This window comes from Mustela lutreola, chromosome 5, assembly GCF_030435805.1.
Source record: "Mustela lutreola isolate mMusLut2 chromosome 5, mMusLut2.pri, whole genome shotgun sequence".
In the NCBI taxonomy this organism is placed as follows: Eukaryota; Metazoa; Chordata; class Mammalia; order Carnivora; family Mustelidae; genus Mustela; species Mustela lutreola.
The window spans coordinates 149,209,244-149,224,156 of record NC_081294.1 but is presented as its reverse complement, the minus strand read 5'-3'; positions in this window follow the sequence as shown (position 1 = coordinate 149,224,156).

The following is a 14,913-nucleotide window of genomic DNA, read 5'->3' as shown; positions in this document are numbered from 1 at the left end:
CACATTCGGCCACACTTCAGAATCAGCTGTAGGAAAGTTGACAACATCGACTCCATCTTGTCCGTGTCCCCACAGTGACCCCCACCTCAGGGCCTCCTTGTGTTCCAGGCCTGTTTGTCGTGACCAGAATGCCGGAGGGCGTGTTCTGATCGTGGTTCTGAAAGCGGTTGACACTGCTTTCGATAACTAACCTTTGACCTCACCCACAGTGACCTCCATACAGCCCCTTGCTTTATAAAACCTGTGGAGAAACGTCTAGACTTAGACAAGAAGAGCTTCACAGTGCTGGGATCACCGCCTGCCCAGTCCTCGCTGTAGGTTAACTTGAACAAAGCCATGTAAAACCTAGGAAGGGACTCTTAATTCTAGAGAGCACACTGAAGGTCACCAGAGGGGGGGTGGGGGGGTGGGGGGGTGGGCGAAACAGGTAATGAGCACAGGGTGATATAGGGAAATGTTGAATCACTGTATTGTACCCCTGAAACTAATATAACACTGTACATTAACTCACTTAAATTTCATTAAACACTTGAATTTAAATAAACACTTGAAAAAAAATAATAAAATGGGGGTAAACCTCTGTGTAGAGTCACCTGTCCCATTTTTCAGTCTCCAAGCACCTTCTTAATCTGGAGGATGGCTTATGATCCCTCCTTCACCTTCTAACAATCATCTTATCAGATATTTAAGCACAGGCCCAGAGAAACTACTGGAATGTGTGCTGAGTTTCTTCCGAAATCAGAAGAGACAATACAAAAAAATAAATAAATAAATAAAAAATAAAAAAAATCCAGAGGCTGAGGTAAGGCCAACCTGAAGGAAAAAAGGAAGAGCTGGGATCCTCCAAGATGCTAAGAAATAAATTACCATCAGATGAATTAAAGAAAAAAAATCTTGGAGTGTGTGTGTGTGTGTGTTTAAGAAAAAATAGCTTTGAGTGAAAACAAAAACTCACAGCCATAAAGAAGAAAGAAGGTCATTCTTCCATATGATAGGATTTGTACTTCCTGTTGGATTATCCCCTGGCATCTGTACCCCCCAAACTAAAGAGGGGCCAGCAAAGCAGTGCTTGAAAACCCTAAGTGGACAATTCACCTCTTCACTAATGCACTCGCCAATCACACTAGCTGTCTCCAGTCCATCCACTTTGGGATCAAGTTTAGAGCCAAGGAGAGACGTTCTGCTACCAGCATTTCTTGAAACCTTTCAAATGGCACCTACGTTTTCATTCCTTTAGACGTCTGACAACCCGAGCGCAGCTGCAAAAAGAGACACCACTTCTTCCCTGTCACTGAACAATCATTTCCAAAGTGGTTCAAAGAGGTGAGGAGTGATACTCTGAGCATGACAAGTACCCTCTGAGAGGCAGGACAGAAACCAAATATTCAGATCAGACGTGAAACAGCTGAAGGCATGTTATAGTCTGCACACATTGAAGGATGTTGGGTTGAAGGATCCAGCAGATCGCTGGCTGTCCCATGGGCTCAACACCCTCCATCTCTACCATCAACGGACTATGTGACCATCCACCCTGGGCACTCACTTTCCGGTTCCTGAGTTTTCCCAGTATCATCTGCTCATGCATAGGAGTTCTCAGAATGTATGGTGATAAGGTGTTGACCCTCCCAGATTTCATCCCAAGACTCAGATCCATTAAAATTCAAGCAGGGATTTCTGTCGCAACTGACGAGCTGATTAAAAAAATGGATGAGGGAAATGCAAAGGACCTAGTAGAGCCAAAACAGTCTTGAGAAAGAAAAACAGGTTTATATGAAATCAGTATGATGATGGCATCATGATATTACATATAAAACAAGGGAACAGGGGCGCTCAGTGGGTTAAGGCCTCTGCCTTCGGCTCAGGTCATGATCTCAGGGTCCTGGGATCTAGCCCCGAGTCAGGCTGTCTGCTTGGCAGGGAGCCTGCTTCCCTTCCTCTCTCTCTGCCTACTTGTGGTCTCTGTCTGTCAAATGAAAAAATAAAATCATTAAAAAAAAACAAACAAACAAGGGAATGGAACAGAGTCCGTAAATAAATGTATAAATATTTGGAGACAATATAGGGAACATGCATGTAATATACAGAAGGACACACACACACACACGTGTATGCATGGAGATAATGAAGAAAGGATTATTTTTTAACAAGCGAAACCAAACAATTTGATATCCACATGCAGAAAGTGAAACTGACCAGTGCACTTCAGACCACATTGAGAAATTAACCGGAAATTGATCAGATAACGGACACCTAAGAAATTAAACTATGAAATGGCTCAGATAAAATAAAGAATCTTTCTGACCTTGGAACAGGGAACGGGCAAAGATTTCACAGATAGGACACGAAGAGTAGGAACCATAAAATAAAATATTGATAAACTTAACTTCATCAAAACTTTCTGGTATTCAAAAGACACTGCTAGGTATCACGTTTTATGTAGACATATAATGTATGTACAATTACTCTGGAAAAACGTCTTGACATTTTCCTCTACAGGTAAACATCCACTTATGAAATAACCCAGAAGTTCCACTGCTAATTATGTACCCAAGAAAAATAAGAAGTATATGTCCACAAATCACTTTTATATAAACATTCACAGAAGCCAAAAACTGGGGCGAGGGGGTGGGGTTGGGAATGCATCAACAGATAAATTTATAAACAAGTTGTGGTATATTCATAAATTAAACACCACTTAGCAAAAGGAAGAAATATACACAGTATCATGGATGCATCTCAAATATATTTGGCTGAGCAGCAGGAACCAGACACAGAAGAGTCCATACTATGGCTCCATTTATGAGAGGCAAAGTTAATCCATAATGATAAAATTGGGTCGCTGGTTGCCTAGGTCAGGGAAGAAGAGAGGAACTGATTCCAGAAGGCTAGGAAGGCACCTTCTTGGGCAGTGGACATCTTCTCTGTCTTGATTTGGATGGTGCTTCCAGGCAGGTATACTTGTATCAATTCACAGAACTTTAAATGGGCACATTTGTTGTATACAAATTATACTTTATTAGATTTTTAAGAATATGTATATTTATTTTAGAGAGGAAGGTGGGCAGAGCCCAACCTGGGGCTCGATCTCACCACCCTGAGATCGTGACCTGAGCCAAAACCGAGAGTCGGATGCTAAACAGACTGACTCACCCAGGTGCCCCTCTTGACCAGATTTTTTAAACATTTGTAATCACATTTCTGCTTCATGGAGATCAGAAAACAATTTTTATCATTGCTAGATTTTCAGTCTTCAAAGTAAGTGAAATATGTTTTTTTTTCCATCCTTGAATTCTCAGCTAGCATTCCTCAAATAATGCTACTCAATAGATCCTTGGTTCTATGAGCCAGACTCAAGCTGAACTCAAAAATAAAATTAAATCAGAATAGCCGCTCCTTTACATCCATGTTGTTCAATGACGCCAAGGAAACTAGGGCACTGTTTTTCAGTTTTCCAAGATGCAATGGGGTTTGGGAGTCCAAAGAAGGTTTTTGTACTTATAAGGTTATTAACGTCAGACATTTTTGTTCATAGTCAACGGACATTACCGTGAGTCTAATGTCATTCTTGGGCAAACTACTTTCTCTACAAGCATTGGTCGATATTCTTCTTTTTGGCTACATGCTTTCTACCCTTAAGGATAGAGGAAAACATCACTTGGATTCAGGGAAAATGCTCTGCAATTTCACGGACTCTGATTATTAAACCCACATTTGCTATGTATTCCTTCCCTGTCCTCTTCAGTAACAGTGAAAACCTCGTTAAACTGTTTGGGTTTTAGTGTTATTTTTATTATCTTTGTAAAACGAGCAATTTCGGGTACTTTGACACCCAAACAAGCTGACGCTACTGGCATTATAGATTTAAGAAATGTTGTATTTGATGTAGTTAAAAATTATCCAAGCATGTTCATTGTGCCCAGTGACCATTCTGATGTTGCAGTGAATTGTTTAAGCCATTAGTTTCTTTACTGCCAAAGCCCATCCATAGAAAAATAAAAATTCTTCAATTATCCCTTAGGAAAAATCAACTAATTTGCTAAATTCTTTGTAAGGCAGTAAGGTGGGGTCTCTGGGCCAATGATTTAAGACAATATTGGCAAAAGTTAACAGCCAGTTAGCAGGAACCTTCTACATGTGCTACACGGTACCAGAGATGAGATCCAGAAATGGGTAAGACATGGGTCTCTTACGTAGGAATCCAGATGTCTGCCTTTCCCAGAGTTCGGTTGCAACATGTCTGGATAATTTCTGGATCTGGGTAATGTATCTGGATATAGCCACGTGACTCAAAGTAGAAGTCTTAGATTAATTCTGGGAGTGTTCTAATTTTCTATCCAGCCTCTCACAGTGATCTTGGTCTGACAAAGAAATGAACTGGGGACCAACTCATCACACCAGTAATTTGTATCACTTCTTTGTCACATAACAACCTATCTGTCTCCCCATAACAATGTAGGGCCCTTCATAGAGGAAACTGTGTCATGTACCCCTGTGTCCTGAGCCCCCAACAAAACATCTGGCATGGAATTGAATGAACAAATACTAGAGGCTAACTCCAATCATCTAAGAAGTTTTAGGTTGTGGTTTTTTCATCTTTTCTGACTCACAAACTCTTTTGAGAACTGGAAGAACATCTTTTCTTGACCAGAGATGAATTCACATGATAAGGTGCAATGAAGGTTCTATGGAGAGGACCCTAAAGCCCATCTCTGTTCTACATAGGAATTCCACACAAAAATTTAAAACATTCCCAAGTATTTTCCTATCTGTAAACTGTTTAATCTGCTACTTACCCTTCTGGTTTATGTATTTATAGTTGCATGCAATCTATTAGATCTTTTAACATTTGTTTTGGAATTAAAAGTGCTCTAGAAGGCTACTATCCAAATTATTCTGGTTGCATTTCCAGCTCTGTCATTAACCAGCTGTGGGACTTTGGATAAGTTCCATAAACAATCTGGGCTTTGGTTCCAGATCTGTAAATTAAGGAGGCTGAACAGAGAGGAATTCTAATGTTCCTTATAGCTCTGAAATCCTCAGTTCCAAAGCAATGGAGTTTCCTTGATGAAGGAAGGGATATGTGCAAAGTAAATAAAGACTTTACAATCTGTCGTGAGGGGGAGGCACTAAGCATCATAAAGACGCGATGATTTTTTTTTAATTACTTAAGTAAATTCTGTGAAGATATCTGCAGGTGTCTAAGAAACAGATCTACAGGTTAGATGTATCCATTTTTAGGATCCTTGAGACTTTCACTGCATAAGGAAGCAAATAGGCCCTTTTACCAATGGCTGATTGACTTTTAATATAAATATTGAGAACAGTCCATTGACCAAAATTACTTTTGTTTTAGATTTTATTTATTTATTTGTCTGTTTATTTATTTATTTAGAATGCACACAAGGAGGGGAAGTGGCAGGCAGACAAGGAGGCTCCCTGCTGACAAGGAGCTGGATGTGGGACTCGAACCCAGGACCCTGGGATCATGACCTGAACAGAAGGCAGATGCTTAACTGGCTGAGCCACCCAGACATCCCGACCAAAATCACTTCTGATTTCTGACTTCCAAATTCTAAAATAAGGGTTGCCTATAGAAAATAAGTTTGGGGTAAGAATAGCTATAAGAACTGATGGTGGTATTCAAAATATAGTTCTTCCTGTGAGACTAAGGTCTTTTCTTGGCATCAGATTCAATATTGTGTGATATCAGTGCATGCAAGACAGTAATCTGCAAGATTCATCCTTCTAAAATGCCACTTAAATCATTTCTCTCTGCACTCCCAAATCCTGAGTATCTCACCACTCACCAACAGGATTAAGTCCAAGCTTCTGTCTATGTACCCAAGCCCATCCATCATCTGGCCCTGATGGGCAATGGCTCTCCTTATTCTCTCCATACAGTATTCTATTTTACACAGGTTAGACTAGTTCCATCAAAATCACCAAATTGGAGTCCTTTCATTCCATGGTCCTTGCCATTCAGAGGCCATGGTCCTTTTTGCACAATCAGAATCTTACTAAACACAGAGGTCTTTTTCCAGTAATGGTGGACAATGAAATTTGACCAAACTTCTTGATGAAATTATAACTAGGAAAACAATATATAAGAAAACCTCCCTTTGCAGATATTGTGGATTAAAAAAAGCAAATAATTGCTGGTTAATATCCAGGAGACAAAGGAAAAGTAGATAAATGAACAGAATTTTGTTGGCTGGTCTTGTCCGAACTGTCTGCCAATTCTGCAAGGGCCCATAGAGACAATGAGAAACTAAGCTGAGCTTTTGATAATCACAGGGAAGGAATAACATGAATTTGAGTTCAGGGTATTCAAAGGAAGAAGGGGAGACTGACACCTTAGCAAGAGAGGTAAACTAGAAACTGACCCCGTTGCAGAGCCTACCCCCCAGAATAATATCATTCCAATCCTAGTTGTATTAAGATGATACAGTTTGGCAGTGTCTATGACTTTCTGTAAAAACAAAAAATAAATCTCCAGCAAAGGATGGTAAAATAGAAAACATAATGCTAGGTGTTACATTATTTCTAAATCATTTCATATACCCGATTTCCCAAAAAATAAACCCAAGTTCAGAAATCATCTGCTATGGAGGAGGGAAAGAACATAGAAAGTCAAAAGTCAAAACAAAAACAAACAAACAGACAACAACCAAAAAAAAAAAAAAAAAAACCCCAAGTGATAGAAATAAACCCATAATGGGGTTATCAGGTAGATTTTATTTTATTTTTGTATGGTGCCATTATTCTTTTTTTATTATTATGTTAAATTAGCCAGTGTACAGTTCATCATTACTTTTTGATGTTCAACAATTCAATAGGTGCATATAATACCCAGTTCTCTTCACCACATGTGCCCTCCTTAATACTCATCACTGGTTTACCCCATCTGACAGATTTTAACTCTTTATGTTTGAGAAAACTGAAGGTAAGATTAAGAATTTTTCCTAATGAAGAATCAATTGAAAATTTTGAAAAAGAAAAACAAACATTCAAATAAATTGAAATCAAAATCAAATAAAGACAGAATTAAAAGTAGATTAGATATTATGACAGGGAGAATTAGTGAACTGGAAAACGTCAGGAAAATATCCATAATGGAGCAAAATTTTTTAAAGGAATAAAAACACGAAAAGGAGTATAAAAGACAAAGAGAATAGGAGATGAATGTAGGAATATTTCACGAAGAAAAAAATCTAACATACATGTTACTAGAACCCCAAATTAAGAGATAACAGAAAACAGAAGCAATATTTTAAAATATAATAGCCGAGAATTCTTCAAAACTAAGAAAATCTATCAAGTCACAAAACTAAGACTACGAACACCAAACGTGATGAATGCAAACTTAAAAAAAAAAGAAAAGCCCACTAAAATGTATCACAGAAAGCTATACATTTTTTGAAACATAATTTGTCTTTTATAACTCTAGCTTTTAAAAATAATCTTCATAGAAGCAAAAACAGAATGAATAGCTAACCTCAAAGGAAGTGAAGAAACTGTAACTACCAATCTAATATTTCATAACCAGCAAATATTTTCCTTCAAAAATAAATATAAGAGAAACATTTTTCTAGAAAAATAAAATAAATACAAAAGAGAGGGATTTCCTCAGGCAGAAGAAAATATCAATGCTAGGGAGGAACTCAGAGAAATGAAGAGTGACATAAAGGAATAATGCATGGGAACTTGAATTAACATTAAAAAGAGAAATTATTAACAATGATGTACTGGGACTTAAACATATATTTTGTAAATACACACCCAAAACAATTGTGTCACTATGAAGAGAATCACAGAATTTTAAAATCTTTCCATTCTCAGGGAAGAGAGAAAAGTACGAATTTGTAATAAACACTGAGAAGTAAATGACACATACCATAATCCCTGGGTTAACTATTAAAAGAAAAATAAAACCATGTACCAATGACAAGTTGATAGAGGATAAGAGGAGGTAATGAAAATTAATCCAAGGGCACCTGGGTGGCTCAGTCAGTTAAGCTTCCAACTTTTGACCTCAACTCAGGTCATGATCACAGGGTCTTGACATCAAGCCCTGAGTCAGGCTCCACACTCAGTGAGGAGTCTACTTGAGATTTTCTCTCTCCTCCCTCTGCCCCTCCCCCATCTCTTACATGCACTCTTTCTCTCTCACTCTCTCTCTCAAGTAAGTAAATATTAAAAAAAAAAAAAAACTCAACTGGGGTGCCTCCAGCTCAGGTCATGATCCAGGGGTCCCGAGACCGAGCTGCACTCTCTCCCTCTGCCCCTCTCCCTGCTTGTGCTCACTCTCTCTCTCTCTCTCTGTCAAAAAAATAAGATCTTTAAGAAAATTCAACTAGCCTATAAAAGATTTGCCAACACAAAAGTAAGACAGATGCAACGGAACGTCTAGTATTAGAAACACATATTATTTGCAAAGCAACAGAGAACATGTAGACAAATTGATCTTAAGTTGCCTATAAAATGTCTCCTAAACTGTCAAATGATCGGAATTAGGCAGGGCGTGCTCTCCTACCACAGCAGAATTAAGCTAGAAACAAACTTTAAAAATATAACTGGAAGATCTTCCAGTCCTTGTAGTCATGTATATCAAACTCAAGAAGATAGAGAGCAGGCACAATGAAGAACACAAAGAAATAAAATAAGACCCAAAATTATAATGAAGATAAAGTTAAAAAATTATCTCTTGAAGACATGAATCAAAGCGATATACCCCTGGTGAAAATGATTTAAGAAACAGGACAGAAAGAAAAAATAAGCAATATGGTTAATGAGACGAGGTTACTGGTTGGATCCTGCAAACATTAAAATGATAATCAGAGGGTAGGACCAAGATTGGGATACCAATGCTTATCAAACTTCAGTGAAATAAAATTTTCTAGAAAAAGATATTTAAACAAATAGAAAAAAGTGTCTACCCTATAAGTATCAGGAAACTGAATCAATAATTTAAAACACATCCGTGACAGGGAGCTTGGGTGGCTCATTTGGTTGAAGGGCCTACTCTTGATTTCCGCTCAGGTCATGATCTTGGGGTCACTGAGCTCTGCACTCAGTGTGGAGTCTGCTTGAAATTCTCCCTCTCCTCTACCCCTCCCCCAGCTTTTGCTCTCTCAATCTGTCTCAAATAAATAAATAAATCTTAAAAAAAAATCCATGAGGAAAAATTCCAGATCCAGATGGCTTTTACCAATGAACTCACTAACTATTTAAGGAAAAATTACCACCCATCTTGCTCAAGCTTCTCTGAACAGAAAAAGAAAATTTTTCCAGATCATTTTAAGAGACTGACATCATGTTGATATCAAAACTAGTCATGCATATTAAAAGGAAGCAAAATTAAGCTACGCACTGAATAATTATTTGATGAAAAAGAGTTTTTAAATTATCAAATTTGGCAATATCTCATGAAGAGATCAGAAAAAGTGGTTCAACATTTGAAAATAATCAAATTAATTCACTTTAGTAACAGAATAGACAAGGAAAAAATGTGATCATCTCAACTGATACAAACAGCAAAAGCATTTGATAAAATTCAACATGCACTCATACTGATTTAAAAAAAAACTATGAGCAAAGCAGGAAATTTCTTGATTTGAGCAAGGATGAAGCATACAGATGCAAACAAAAACCCTAAGCAAAATCATACTTGAGAGAAAAATGTTAAAAATTTTGCCTTATAAAATCAGAAATGACACCCAAATGTTGACTAACACCACTATTGAATTAAACAGCACTGAAAGTCTTTTTCTGTGTAAAAAGAAAAGAAGAAAGAAAGGTAAAAGAATAAGAATGGAGGAAGTAATACTGTTATAATTTTTAAAGATTTTATTTATTTATTTGACAGAGAGAGAAAGTTCACAAGTAGGCAGAGAGGCAGGCAGAGAAGGGGGGGAAGCAGGCTCCCCACCGAGCAGAGAGCCCAATGCAGGGCTTGATCCCAGGACCCTGAGGTCATGACCTGAGCCAGAGGCAGAGGCTTAACCCACTGAATGACCCAGGCAACCCAATAATACTGTTATTTTAAGTGACACATTACATATATAAAAATGCCAAAGAAAATACAGACAAATGATCATATTAATAAATGTACTGACCCGAAATGGTTACAAAGCTGATATCCAAAAGTTCATTGCATGTTTATGGCTGCAACAATGAGAAAATAAAATTTTAACACAGATGTAATTCACAACAGCATCAAAAATATCAAATACGTAATTAAATCTTTTTTTTTTAAATTTTTTATTTTTTATAAACATATATTTTTATCCCCAGGGGTACAGGTCTGTGAATCACCAGGTTTATGCACTTCACAGCACTCACCAAATCACATACCCTCCCCAATGTCCATAATCCCACCCCCTTCTCCCAAACCCCCTCCCCCTAGCAACCCTCAGTTTGTTTTGTGAGATTAAGAGTCACTTATGGTTTGTCTCCCTCCCAATCCCATCTTGTTTCATTGATTCTTCTCCTACCCACTTAAGCCCCCATGTTGCATCACCACTTCCTCATATCAGGGAGATCATATGATAGTTGTCTTTCTCTGCTTGACTTATTTCGCTAAGCATGATATGCTCTATTTCCATCCATATTGTCGCAAATGGCAAGATTTCATTTCTTTTGATGGCTGCATAGTATTCCATTGTGTATATATACCACTTTTTCTTGATCCATTCATCTGTTGATGGACATCTAGGTTCTTTCCATAGTTTGGCTATTGTGGACATTGCTGCTATAAACATTCGGGTGCATGTGCCCCTTTGGATCACTACGTTTGTATCTTTAGAGTAAATACCCAGTAGTGCAATTGCTGGGTCATAGGGAAGTTCTATTTTCAACATTTTGAGGAACCTCCATGCTGTTTTCCAGAGTGGCTGCACCAGCTTGCATTCCCACCAACAGTGTAGGAGGGTTCCCCTTTCTCCTCATCCTCGCCAGCATCTGTCATTTCCTGACTTGTTGATTTTAGCCATTCTGACTGGCGTGAGGTGATATCTCATTGTGGTTTTGATTTGTATTTCCCTGATGCCAAGTGATATGGAGCACTTTTTCATGTGTCTGTTGGCCATCTGGATGGCTTCTTTGCAGAAATGTCTGTTCATGTCCTCTGCCCATTTCTTGATTGGATTATTTGTTCTTTGGGTGTTGAGTTTGCTAAGTTCTTTATAGATTCTGGACACTAGTCCTTTATCTGATATGTCGTTTGCAAATATATTCTCCCATTCTGTCAGTTGTCTTTTGATTTTGTTAACTGTTTCCTTTGCTGTGCAAAAGCTTTTTATCTTGATGAAATCCCAATAGTTCATTTTTGCCCTTGCTTCCCTTGCCTTTGGCGTTGTTCCTAGGAAGATGTTGCTGCGGCTGAGGTCGAAGAGGTTACTGCCTGTGTTCTCCTCAAGGATTTTGATGGATTCCTTTCGCACATTGAGGTCCTTCATCCATTTTGAGTCTATTTTCGTGTGTGGTGTAAGGAAATGGTCCAATTTCATTTTCTGCATGTGGCTGTCCAATTTTCCCATCACCATTTATTGAAGAGGCTGTCTTTTTTCCATTGGACATTCTTTCCTGCTTTGTCGAAGATTAGTTGACCATAGATTTGAGGGTCTATTTCTGGGCTCTCTATTCTGTTCCATTGATCTATGTGTCTGTTTTTGTGCCAGTACCATGCTGTCTTGATGATGACAGCTTTGTAATAGAGCTTGAAGTCCGGAATTGTGATGCCACCAACGTTGGCTTTCTTTTTCAATATCCCTTTGGCTATTCGAGGTCTTTTCTGGTTCCATATAAATTTTAGAATTATTTGTTCCATTTCTTTGAAAAAGATGGATGGTACTTTGATAGGAATTGCATTAAATGTGTAGATTGCTTTAGGTAGCATAGACATTTTCACAATATTTATTCTTCCAATCCAGGAGCATGGAACATTTTTCCATTTCTTTGTGTCTTCCTCAATTTCTTTCATGAGTACTTTATAGTTTTCTGAGTATAGATTCTGTGCCTCTTTGGTTAGGTTTATTCCTAGGTATCTTATGGTTTTGGTGCAATTGTAAATGGGATTGACTCCTTAATTTCTCTTTCTTCTGTCTTGCTGTTGGTGTAGAGAAATGCAACTGATTTCTGTGCATTGGTTTTATATCCTGACACTTTACTGAATTCCTGTATAAGTTCTAGCAGTTTTGGAGTGGAGTCTTTTGGGTTTTCCACATATAGTATCATATCATCTGCGAAGAGTGATAATTTGACTTCTTCTTTGCCGATTTGGATGCCTTTAATTTCCTTTTGTTGTCTTATTGCTGAGGCTAGGACCTCTAGTACGATGTTGAATAGCAGTGGTGATAATGGACATCCCTGCTGTGTTCCTGACCTTAGCGGAAAAGCTTTCAGTTTTTCTCCATTGAGAATGATATTTGCGGTGGGTTTTTCATAGATGGCTTTGATGATATTGAGGTATGTGCCCTCTATCCCTACACTTTGAAGAGTTTTGATCAGGAAGGGATGCTGTACTTTGTCAAATGCTTTTTCAGCATCTATTGAGAGTATCATATGGTTCTTGTTCTTTCTTTTATTGATGTGTTGTATCACATTGACTGATTTGCGGATGTTGAACCAACCTTGCAGCCCTGGAATAAATCCCACTTGGTCGTGGTGAATAATTCTTTTAATGTACTGTTGAATCCTATTGGCTAGTATTTTGTTGAGTATTTTTGCATCTGTGTTCATCAAGGATATTGGTCTATAGGTCTCTTTTTTGATAGGATCCTTGTCTGGTTTGGGAATCAAGGTGATGCTGGCCTCATAAAATGAGTTTGGAAGTTTTCCTTCCATTTCTATTTTTTGGAACAGTTTCAGGAGAATAGGAATTAGTTCTTCTTTAAATGTTTGGTAGAATTTCCCCCGGGAAGCCATCTGGCCCTGGGCTTTTGTTTGTTTGGAGATTTTTAATGACTGTTTCAATCTCCTTACTGGTTATGGGTCTCTTCAGGCTTTCTATTTCTTCCTGGTTCAGTTGTGGTAGTTTATATGTTTCTAGGAATGCATCCATTTCTTCCAGATTGTCAAATTTGTTGGCGTAGAGTTGCTCATAGTATGTTCTTATAATAGTTTGTATTTCTTTGGTGTTAGTTGTGATCTCTGCTCTTTCATTCATGATTTTATTTATTTGGGTCCTTTCTCTTTTCTTTTTGATAAGTCTGGCCAGGGGTTTATCAATTTTATTAATTCTTTCAAAGAACCAGCTCCTAGTTTCGTTGATTTGCTCTATTGTCTTTTTGGTTTCTATTTCATTGATTTCTGCTCTGATCTTTATGATTTCTCTTCTCCTGCTTGGCTTAGGGTTTCTTTCTTGTTCTTTCTCCAGCTCCTTTAGGTGTAGGGTTAGGTTGTGTACCTGAGACCTTTCTTGTTTCTTGAGAAAGGCTTGTACCACTATATATTTTCCTCTCAGGACTGCCTTTGTTGTGTCCCACAGATTTTGAACCGTTGTATTTTCATTATCATTTGTTTCCATGATTTTTTTCAATTCTTAATTTCCCGGTTGACCCATTCATTCTTTAGAAGGATGCTGTTTAGTCTCAATGTATTTGGGTTCTTTTCAAACTTCCTTTTGTCGTTGAGTTCTAGATTTAGAACATTGTGGTCTGAAAATATGCAGGGAATGATCCCAATCTTTTGATACTGGTTGAGTCCTGATTTAGGACCGAGGATGTGATCTATTCTGGAGAATGTTCCATGTGCACTAGAGAAGAATGTGTATTCTCTTTCTTTGGGATGAAATGTTCTGAATATATCTGTGATGTCCATCTGGTCCAGTGTGTCGTTTAAGGCCGTTATTTCCTTGCTGATCTTTTGCTTGGATGATCTGTCCATTTCAGTGAGGGGAGTGTTAAAGTCCCCTACTATTATTGTATTATTGTTGATGTGTTTCTTTGATTTTGTTATTAATTGGTTTATATAGTTGGCTGCTCCCACGTTGGGGGCATAGATATTTAAAATTGTTAAATCTTCTTGTTGGACAGACCCTTTGAGTATGATATAGTGTCCTTCCTCATCTCTTATTATAGTCTTTGGCTTAAAATCTAATTGATCTGATATAAGTATTGCCACTCCTGCTTTTTTCTGATGTCCATTAGCATGGTAAATTCTTTTCCACCCCCTCACTTTAAATCTGGAGGTGTCTTTGGGCTTAAAATGAGTTTCTTGGAGGCAACATATAGATGGGTTTTGTTTTTTTATCCATTCTGATACCCTGTGTCTTTTGACAGGGGCATTTAGCCCATTAACATTCAGGGTAACTATTGAGAGATATGAATTTAGTGCCATTGTATTGCCTGTAAGGTGACTGTTACTGTATATGGTCTCTGTTCCTTTCTGATCTACCACTTGTAGGCTCTCTCTTTGCTTAGAGGTCCCCTTTCAATATTTCCTGTAGCGCTGGTTTGGTGTTTGCAAATTCTTTCAGTTTTTGTTTGTCCTGGAAGCTTTTAATCTCTCCTTCTATTTTCAATGATAGCCTAGCTGGATATAGTATTCTTGGCTGCATGTTTTTCTCGTTTAGTGCTCTGAAAATATCATGCCAGCTCTTTCTGGCCTGCCAGGTCTCTGTGGATAAGTCAGCTGCCAATCTAATATTTTTGCCATTGTATGTTACAGACTTCTTTTCCTGGGCTGCTTTCAGGATTTTCTCTTTGTCACTGAGACTTGTAAGTTTTACTATTAGGTGACAGGGTGTGGGCCTCTTCTTATTGATTTTGAGGGGCATTCTCTGAACCTCCTGAATTTTGATGCTCGTTCCCTTTGCCATATTGGGGAAATTCTCCCCAATAATTCTCTCCAGTATACCTTCTGCTCCCCTCTCTCTTTCTTCTTCTTCTGGAATCCCAATTATTCTAATGTTGT